Source organism: Pogona vitticeps, chromosome 12 (genome assembly GCF_051106095.1).
Source record: "Pogona vitticeps strain Pit_001003342236 chromosome 12, PviZW2.1, whole genome shotgun sequence".
NCBI lineage: Eukaryota > Metazoa > Chordata > Lepidosauria > Squamata > Agamidae > Pogona > Pogona vitticeps.
Genome location: NC_135794.1, coordinates 25,929,230 through 25,939,676, shown reverse-complemented (window position 1 = coordinate 25,939,676; position 10,447 = coordinate 25,929,230). Strand labels below are relative to the sequence as shown.

Genomic DNA, 10,447 nt, shown 5'->3' with positions numbered 1-10,447 from the left:
CCGGCTGCGGGGATTCCCGAGGCGCCCGGCATCATCCCAGCGGAGGGGAAGCAGCGCGGGCGGCCTCTTCCAGGGCCCAGTAAATGGCAGGCCCAAAAGCGCAGCCCCCTGGGGAGGAGGAGCGGGAGGGCGGCAGGCTGGCCCCCAGGGCAGGCGGGGGTGGAGAGGGGGGTGGGGTGGAGAGGCTCCGGCTTGGATCCGAGCAACAGGAGGGAGGGGCCCGGCGCCCAGAGAAAGGCCTTTCTCATCCAGGGAAGCTTCAAATTCGTGGCTCGGGGGGTATTTGGGGAGGGAGGGGGAGGAAAAGGGCACCGTCCTGTGTAACAATGAACACCTCATGGAGGAAGTGGGGAGACTCAGGGCTTCAGGCTCCCCAAACCCATGGAGAGCATTCCAGGAGTCCAGAGGAAGCCCCCCCGCCCCCCCGCCCCGGCTGGAGCCTTCCTGGCCACCAAAAGAGCGGCCTGGGGATTGGAGGTGGCACTGCTGCCCAGGACAAAGAAGGCCCACCAGAGGGGGGGGGGCGGCGGCGGCTCCCAAGCAGAGCCATTCACAAAAGGAGCCCCTTCCCCCCCCCCCCCGCTGTCCCATTTCCTTCCTGAGGAATGCCAACCTCCTCCTTGGGGGGGGAAGGGAAAGAGGGAGTGGGGGGAGGATTCCTCCAAGATGAATCCCCTGAGAGTGAGGTTGTTGGGGGGTTTTGGGGGGGGGAGCTGGTGAAAACTTTAAAGGTGGGACAATTAATTTCTTTGTATTCCATTCATTTCCAAAAGGAACAGTGAACTATTTGACTGCTGGGTGGGTGGAGTTCCTTTATGAGGCAAATGGCAGGTTAATGGGCCAGGATGGCCAATCCTTCCTTTTGTGAATGGCCGGTGATGATTTTCCTGGCCCTGGGGAATGAGTCTCAGGATCCTGCAGAATTTGGGGGAGGTCAGGGGAAGGGAAGGGGAAGGGAAGGAAGGAGCTGATGATGGACAGAAGGAAGGAAGCCAAAGGAAACTGCAAGAGTGGGCGTTGGGGACCAAGGAGTTGTCAAAGGGTGCCTTTGTTTGTTCATTTATTAGCTGCAATCAGTGAGCAAGGGGAGGACTGGCGGAGTGGCCATCCCAAGCCAGAGACACCAGAGAGTGAGCCGCCCTCTTAAGAACCAGCATTGGTTGGCACTGACCTGTTGGGCTCCTGGAGAGATCAGCCAAGTTTTATACGGGTTTGCATCCTGTTGAACGCGGGCATATTTCTGAGTCAGCGGAGGTGGGATCCCCTGTTGTGAATCAGAACAAGCAAAGGTGCTGTGTTGGCCACAAGGAAGAAAAAAAAAAACAATTCAGTCCATATCAAAATCATGGGTTCTCACAAGGTCACAAAATAAGTGTACAGCTTTTGGAATTAAGCAGGATTCCTCAGGCAAGACAGTAAACAGCAAAAAAAAAGGGGGGGGGAAGGAAATACGTGGCCGGTGCTTGGCGTTTAGTGGGGATTTGAAGAGTGGGTGTGGAAGGGTCCTGAAGCCATTGTGGCTCTCCAGATGTCCCTGGACGCCAACTCCCATCATTCCTCACCCTCAAGGACCGACTGCAGCTGCAGCTCAGGGACACCTGGAGGACTGCAGATTTCCTGCCCCTGTTGCCCCAGTATCATTTTTCCATTACAAGAGGCCAGTTGCAGGAGAAGCGGAAATTAAGTTGCATAATTACAGTTAGGAAAATGAACTCGAAACGGTATGACTTGTTTGCACAATAAAGATCTGTTTGTGGATGAAGCCCTTTGCCTGTATGGACCTCTGTTGCTCTGGGTTTCTATCTGCAACCTTCCAGAGCCCTTGGTCCCTTTGTCAGTGTGTGGAATGGAGATTTACTCGTAGGTTGCAGGAAGGCATGGCCCTGCCCGCCACATGGCAGAGACCCTCCCTCAAAATCACTTCAGGGCTGGTGGTTTGGAAGCAGCAGCAAAGGAATTTCAAGGCCTGTGCGTGGCCACAGATCTTTTTGTATCTCTGGCAGGGAGGAAGGAACAAGGCAAAGAGGCTGAGCAGGAGAGGCTCAGACTTCCAGACATCAGAAGGATCCCCTCAGGGTAATCCTCATGGCCCTGTATTCTAAAGCCACTTTTGCCAAAAGGCCGGGGTTTCATCAGCATTCCATCTGGGCTGAGGGTTTCTCCTGGAAAACAAAGACATTTTTCTCACTTTCCTGCCCTTCCCCAGAGCCTCCCTTGAAGGCTTATTTTGTGATCTTTGCAGCCAGAAACCTGCCAAAGCCCACGTATCAGTAAAAGGAGACAGATTTAGAGCAGAAGTCAGTTTCCTGAATGACATGGTCAGCTGCTCCCCAGAAATAGGACTGGCCAGTTGTCCCCACCCCAAGCAAAAGAGGTCAGACTTCGGGGCTGCCTCTGCTCCTGTGATGCCCTGATTTATGGCACCGTGCGCGCCCCCATTGCTGCCCTAGACCGTCTGGTGATCCCCCTGTGAATCTCTGCCCCCTTGGCCCAGGTAACCTTACGGAGCCTGAAAAGAGGTGCTCAGACAGCTGCACCCACTGGGGTGCCTCCTGCAGCTTTCCTGGTACGACACGGCAAAACCACTCCCCCGGTTGCCTTCCTGAGAGGGCCCTGCAAGCGGCCGGCTGGCCAAGACGGGAAGGGCCTGTCCGTGCATTGCAGTTGTGGCCCAAGGGAAGAACCAGGGGATGAAGAGTGTTTCCATTTCCCCATGGAAGGGAAGCTGCAGCTTTGGAAGCAAAGTGGCAACCAGTCCCTTAAAACAAGCTACAGACCAAGCGCCCCGGGAATGTCGCAGCGCCGCGAGGCCCCAAAACTGGATGGCCCCGTCCCACTGTAACGCTTACACAGCGCACACTCCTTTCCGGTCTCTCTGCGTGGCCCCCCTTGCAACAGAAAGAGAAGAACTCTGGCTTTCCGGAGAAGGGGCAGCTGTGCCAAAACCCCTTGGAAACCCACGTGTGGAAATTTGTCACTGACCAGATCTCATGCGCTGCCTCTTCCTTTGCTCACCACTGAGATTGTCACGGGAAAGCGAAACGTTCAGAGGCAGGTTTCTGAGCCTGCCGAGTCATCCTTCTTCTGCCTGACTCACTCTTTTGTTCTTCCCCAGCCTTCATCCTCTGATTCATTTTGGTTCCAGTTTCCCCCTACACCCCCCCTCTCCCCATCAGTTGCAGGTTTAGAGACCAGGCTGTTCTGCCTCTTTTCTGCAAATGGCTCCCCATCATTTTTGGCACAGTGAGGCAAGGACCGGCAGATGTATGTCAAGCAGGCTTGTGGGCTGCTTTGGTTTCGATGTACAGTAGTTATGGTTTTTCTTGAAATGTCATTGGAGCTGTTCCCCCAACGGGCGTATCTTGGCAACGTTACCTCTTGGGTGGCTCTGCCAGGCTTCAGGACAGAAACCTTCCCACCTCGTGCAGCCAGGAAGCCTGCCACATGGTGAAGTATGTGCACTGCTGCCTGCGCCTCTCCTAGGTAGGAAGGAGGCAACGTGTGGCCCTCTGGTGTGTGTGTGTGTGTGTGTGTGTGTGTGTGTGTGTGTGTGTGTGTGTGTGTGTGTGTGTGTGTGTGTGTGTGTGTGTGTGTGTGTGTGTGTGTGTGTGTGTGTGTGTGTGTGTGTGTGTGTGTCCCTCTGGGGTGTGTGCGTGTGTGTGTGTGTGTGTGTGTTGGATTTACACCTCCATCAGCAGCGGCACTCCCATCAGCCCCTGGAGGGGCAAATTTTCTCCTCCCCATGACCATTAGACCTAGAGTCTAAAATGCCGAATGGCACTACATCAAACCCTAAAAATCTTGGCTGTAAGGAAAAGTCAGGAAATTGTCTGTAGAGCAGCCACGTCTTGAAAAAAGCTGGATTAACAGAACTGTCTCTTTGAAGAGGAAGGCAGAGTCCCTCAGATGGATGCTGCAACAAAATTAAAAGGAAATCTAGACACCCCCGAAGATTGCAGGTGTTGAGGGAATGAGGTTGTGGTGGTCGGGCTGAAGACCTAGATTGCTGGATCTCTGCTCACCCATCGGTTGTGGAGAGAGTTGCTTCTTGGGTTTGTTTTCTTCATCCCCAGCTAGCTGCACTCAGGAAACATGGGGCTCTTTATTTCTCTAACCCCAGAACTTGGAAAAGTTGGTTTTGCAGTCTATGCTTTTTCTGGTGAGCTCAACCAACTGGAGGGCCTCCGCCTCCCCACTTAGTCCTTCCAACACTCGAGTAGGGTCGTTCAGGCTCAGCACGACTGGTCCATGGGGAGCCAGGGAGGGAGGATCCAAACTGCCCCCCCCTTTATCCTCTGCACTGCACCACTCCCTGGAAAGCTCTTCCTTTGCTCGGCAGGGTCGAGGGTTTGCCACGCGTGTCTCTGAAGGAGTGCCATGTTTTGCTGTGAGAACTGTGCCCCTTCCCCAGGGAAGACCGGCTGCTAGAAATGGCAGTTTTGCGTCTATGTTGGCCTCCATTTAGTGATGGGACCGTCCCAAAGGCACAGCACCCTCATCAGAGAGAGAGAGAGAGAAAAAAAGAGAGAGACACTCCCACGGTTTCCTGGCCTGGGAAATCCCAGGTGCCTGGTTGCTACAGCACCCACAAGGCTGATGCTGGCCGACCCCTCCTGGCTTGAAAGCTTGCTTCAGCCCTGAGCTGGGGGGATGCCCCATACTCAGCCAGGGCCAGAAGGAGAAGCACTTTGGGTCTCACAAGGGACAGAGGACACAGCAGGATAGACAGGCGGGCAGAGCATTCATTCTGTGGCAGCAGCAAATGCTATAGGGTGTTCCTGTAGATGCCTGATGTCAGCGGCGGTTCCTGGTGCTGGGGAATTTAAAGATAAATACTGTTCCATACTCTCCCTTTTCCTGACTAGTGAGCAGCAATGCAGATGTGGGACTAAGGAGCATCCTTGAAAGGCTCCTCCCAGACCCAAGGAGGTAACTCTCTCTCTCTCTCTCTCTCTCTCTCTCTCTCTCTCTCTCTCTCTCTCACACACACACACACACACACACACACACACACACACCACACACACACACACACACACACACCCCTAATCTACCTCATAGGACAATTGTGAGGATAAAGTGGGGAGCAAGAAAGCCAGGTGTGCTACCTTGAGTGCACCACAGAGAAGACAGAGGATGAGGCTCATTGGTTGAGCAGGGGCATGTCTCCCCCAAATTTGGAGAGAGCACCCCTACCACGATCATGTGGTGCCTGTACTGGATAGAAAGGTCACTACTAACAATAAGTGACTAAATAAATATATAAGGCAGAAGGTATATAAGAACTCAGACCCCTTTGTTCCCGCTGTAAATGATCTCTCCCCCCCCCCAAAAAAAAGCTATTTCTGCTGTATCACCTTCTCCAAAGATCTGATGAGAATCTCTTCTTTCACAGGCAGAGAGAGAGAGAGAGAGAGAGAGAGATTCCCCGGCCCCTGCCCTGCCACATGTTCTCTGGAAACCTTCTCCTGCCCGTGAGCGCCCTCTAAAGGAGAGATGAACAATTATCCTGGTCTACTCACCGGGAGTCTGTCTAAGGCAGGAACTGCAGGCAGCAGACAGTCTACAAGAGTGAGCAAGCTCCCGAGTGCTGGAGTCCAGTTTTTCCACACCCAGAATCCACTGGGGGTGCGGGGGGGGGGCTGCCCTGAGCCTGCATGCAAATAAAACGGCACAGAGAAGAAATCAGAAACTGACTGGAAATGACCTATGATAAATATGAGATAGGCACGTGTGCGCACACAAACACACACACACACACAAAAGCAGGGTGTTGGCCACTGGTAAACAGGGAAGCCATCTTCTGGGGACTCAGAAGGCAGGACTACCCCCCCTTCCATGCCTCCATCAGCAGCACGAGAGGGGGGCAAGCTCCATAGAGGAAAGACAAGACAAAGTGCCACCCAAAGAAGGCATAACACCAGCCTCCCCCCCCCCATCACTCACTCTCAGGAGACCCCCCGAGCCCTGTGTTCAAACTGAGCTGAGTGACTGCATGAGTGGGTGACGCAACCAAGGCCAGCGAGGAGCCTGGGGTGCCCTGGAGGCACTCCCCCCCCCACCCCTGGTGGTTCTAAGAAGCTGAGCCCAACCCTGTATCTCCCAGCCAAGGGTGAGGAGGAGGGCTACCAGGGGATGTGGCTGGCCATATTCGCAAGGTACCACTTATTGTGAGCATTTACAGCAGTTTTACATAAGGGTCACTGGAAAGAACTTTTATTTGCCATTTAGTAACTAGCGACAACATGAGCGAAAGTCAAATTAATTAAGATTGCCGTAATTCCTGTTACTAGATAGTTCACTGTGAAGTCTGCAGCCACACGGCAGCCCCTTCTCCAGTTAAGAAAAGAAACTCCTTGTGCCCGCCCCCCCAGGAACACAATCACGCTTCTGCGTTCGGGCTGATTTCTTTCCTGGCCTTGGTGGTGCCCCCTCAGGTCCAATTGCTAGATTTCAGTTCGCTTTTGTCTTTTCCCTTCTCAGGATAAACTTTCTCATATTTCCTTGCAAGGGACAGGAATGCGTGGTCCTTCCTCCTTCCAGATTCATAGCTAGAAGGAAGTTTTCATTCCAAACCCCACCTTGCTTGTGACAATGGCACCCATTCATGCCCCAATAAATGTGTGTGTGCGCGCGCCCTTGGGGGGAGGGCAGGAGGTGAGCAGAAGCATCAACCCTTAGCCCTAACCTTAAGGAAAGGAATTTTATTTGCTGCCTGAGGTGGACACCTCATTCCACCTAACAGTCAGCCCAGCCCCAGGAACAGCGAGCCGTCTGAGCTTTTAAACTGGTGAACACCCGGCTTCAGCAAACTGAGTGAATACAAGCTGCAGTGTCCCTGCCCTCCGGTTGGAACTAGCACTGGACTGGGATGGAGGTTTCACCACCTCCTTGGGAGGGGAGGGGAGGGCCAAGCCGGCCCTGCTCTCTGCCGAATGGCCCACAGCCACTGCCCAAGGCTTGAAGCAGGAGACTTTCCCCACCCCTACCTGGAGATGTGCCAGCAGGGACCAAAGCTGGACCTTAGGCATGGGATGCCTGGGCTGGGTTCCCCTCTGCCCCTCTCCAGAAGCTCAAGGGCACACACGGCCAGCAGCCCATCACCATTTTGTTTTAAAGGATCCTTTATGAGATGGAAAAGTGTGCTGGATATTCAGCTTGTTAGCCAACAAAGCTCTCTCCACCATATAATTAGGTGTTACGTTCTGATAGTTTTCTTGTGAGTCACGTAAGAAAATAATTACCATTTCCTGTTTATGAAAAGAAGAAGGCTTTAGAACCTGTTTCCAAAAGATTTTAGAAACAGATGCTTGGAAATGAGCCAGGAATAAGTCTCTGAGGGAACTTTTTGTGTTGCCAGCAGAGGGCAAACACAACACATCTGAAGGCGACACGGGATACAGCCCTGTGCATTTGTGGCTCAGGCTTCCCTGAGGAAGCTGGCCACCTAGAGAAGGGCACACGGGTCCTGATCCCCCTGGTTACATTTACAGTAGAAAGAAAGAAAGAAAGAAAGAAAGAAAGAAAGAAAGAAAGAAAGAAAGAAAGAAAGAAAGAAAGAAAGAAAGAAAGAAAGAAAGAAAGAAAGAAAGAAAGAAGAATGGATGCCATCCCTGGCCCTTTGTTTTCAAATCAAGGGGGTGGGGGTGGGGGTGGAAGCGGAAGGTGGCAGAGGGACAGGGTCCCTTCATTTTAAAGCACCAAGTACTTCAACTTGGTTGTCTTGTTTATACATTTCCTTCCCAATGGCTTTTTGTTAAAATAGTGGCTCTCCTCCATGGCCGCATCACTTTGCCAAAGGGCCTGGGTCCTCCCATGGTACGAACAAAAGCCCACCTTCCCAAAGTGTTTGGTACCGTTAAGGCACTCCCGTGTTACAAAATACTTTCCGGTCATGCCACTGGCTGGGAACAAACTCAAGCCAACAAGAAAGGCTAACTCAGCCAGCAAATGAGCACGCCGCGACCATGCTCCAGAGGAGAAGTGCCACTGTTTCTGTACCTCTGAAAGGCCAAGATGATGGGCAGGGGGAGCAGGCAGCAAGGCAAAATACTGGAAGGGGGGGACGCTAGCATTCCCACCAGTGTGCCAAGAGATAAAATGCTCCCCTTGGCACGCTGGGGGTCTCTGCTCTTGTGCTCGGGAACCGCGGGTGACCCAGGAGTGAAGAGGTACGCATTCTTGGCCTTACTGAGCCTCTGCTTTTCCTATTCACTCTCTTCTATGTATGGTTTGCTCTGAGAACGTAAGAGTCCTATTTCTAAGCAAAGACGGCTGTAGCTCAGATTGGGAGAAAGCACAGTCCCTGCCCGGGGACTAACGCAGTCGCTACTCCTGGAGAAAACCAGGTGGTTTCCATCATGTAGGCCTCACCCAAAGGCTTTTCCCAAACACTATGGCCCCCCTCTGCCTTCCGCTTACAGTGCTTAAGAGTGAAAGACGCACAATGCAGTGATCTGATCCAGCTGTTGGACCTGAAGGTCGGAAACCTGGGTTTGGATCACCCCTCACCTGCTTCTTCACCCAGCCTCCTTCTTAAAGAATCCTTGTGGGCCTAAAGATCCCGCTCCCCAGCTTCTGGGAGGAGAGACGGTTCACACAGTGATGTTAAGAACAACTTAGGTATGTACACCTGCCTGCCTTGCTTTGCGTGTCTGTGTGCTTCATTTCCTATTTCCTGTCTCACAAATGAAAACATCACCATGCCACAGACAACCTCAATGCTGAGGTGCAATTAATAGACTGCTTAAGCTGTTAGTAAGAGGAGGGTGCTGACAGGGACGCGCAGGACAGGGAGCAAACAAGCCAGCCTGGGTCTTCCAGGACTGAAGGGAAGCATTCCTAGCAGGGGCATCCCCATGCCCGGTGCAATCGGTACCTTTTGGAACTCTGCATCGTGGCATCTGGTCAAGAGGCTTGTTGGGTATATGTTGAGCGATGCACATTGCAGGAGCAAGCCCTTGTGTAATTCACAGAAAACTCAGATGTTGTTTTGTTTTATTTCAATGTTTTGGGCTTTTAGCCAATGTGGTTTCTGGAAAGACTTCTTATCTTATTGACTCAGAGCTCCAACAAGCAGCAGTTACGCAAGGGAAGAAAACATGGTTGCTTGTCATTTAACACCATCGATTCCTTGTGTAAGGTTCTTGACTACAATAAGTGGTTCACTAAAGACGTGATGGGTGCGCGCGCACGCACATACATATGTGAGCTGGGACTAAATCATAGCTAATTTGTTTTATAGAAGCAGAACATTCTATTCTAAGTGGCAACATCTTGATTAAAGAAGAAAGACAACTGAAAGTGAACGACGACAAAAGACATTTTGTGCTAAATCTTAGAGCAACTCAGCATGTCTTGCGAGGGCAGGTTCCTTTCCAGGAGGCACAATTCAAGGTGCCACTTATAATGGCTCAAGCCCTCTCCAGCTTGGGTCCAGCCTATCTCGAAGACCGTCTTCCAGCCGATAAAGCAGCGGGGACTCGGGTCCCGAGGGGGCGAGAACAGGGCCTTCTTCTGGCATCAGCAAGCGGCCACCGAAGTGGGCCTCCTCTTTGAATCAGCGGCCCTGATCAAGGAGTGGACTCACCACATCCCCACTGATTGGAAGGGCCTGCTCTCGTTGTGGGATATCCAGTGTGGCAGGAGTGGATAAAGTGAGGGACTCGGGCTCAGCAGGCCTTGGGATGGAACCCCCACTCAGCCCTGGAACCTCACTGGGGGATGAGGTGGAACTGGTAAAACCTCTCCTTGAATAACTCATTTTTAAACTTGAAAGCCCTCGGAGGGTTGCTGTGAGTCTGTTCTGACTTGAAGGCACACAAACACCGTCGTTGTGACTTACTATACTAAGCAACAGGGTTCCAGCCTATTACAGCACAATGTCAGAAAATCTATTCCATGAAGTTATGAAACTGCTTTTGTGGATGATGAATCATGTCCCGCCCTTTTCCTCCTTGCCCATGGTTCCTATTCAGACTTTCCTGAACACATTATCCGGGGCTTAATTCCAGCTTCAAAAGCTGTTCTCTGCACTATGGCTCAGCTCCTTGGGACATATGAAGTAAAGACAATTGCCATGTTATTCCTACAACAATCAAGCAAACGAGCAGGCCAGGAAAAAACTAATCACCATGAGACGTCATGTATCACATGTTTTAGTGTGTGCTTCCGATGGTTTGAGCGTACACCTAAAAAATATGAAGGTAGCAAACATGTTTTTGCAGACACATTTATTATCTAGGTTGTTCTTGGTCACTTCTCGGTCCCCGTACGAGAGACTGCCGTTGGGAAATCCAGGGCCACTTGGCACAGTTGCAACTCGGCCAGGATTTTGTGGAGGAGGTGAGTGGACTGACAAGGTTGTTCTAGCACAAAACATTACACCATGGTAGCAATCCAGATCTAGGTCCTTCTCCTTCACGGCAGGCAACCGTAACCACTCCTT

At 52.1% G+C, this 10,447-nt stretch overlaps 1 long non-coding RNA gene across 1 annotated transcript; it reads right to left on the bottom strand.

Annotated features, from left to right (window-relative positions):
• Nucleotides 1–1,084: 1,084 nt before the first annotated feature.
• Nucleotides 1,085–5,608, bottom strand: LOC144584612 (uncharacterized). The gene is made up of 2 exons (XR_013538986.1): nt 5,523–5,608; nt 1,085–1,292 (listed from the first exon to the last, which is right to left on the bottom strand). It is a non-coding gene; the product is annotated as an uncharacterized LOC144584612 (long non-coding RNA).
• Nucleotides 5,609–10,447: the final 4,839 nt, after the last annotated feature.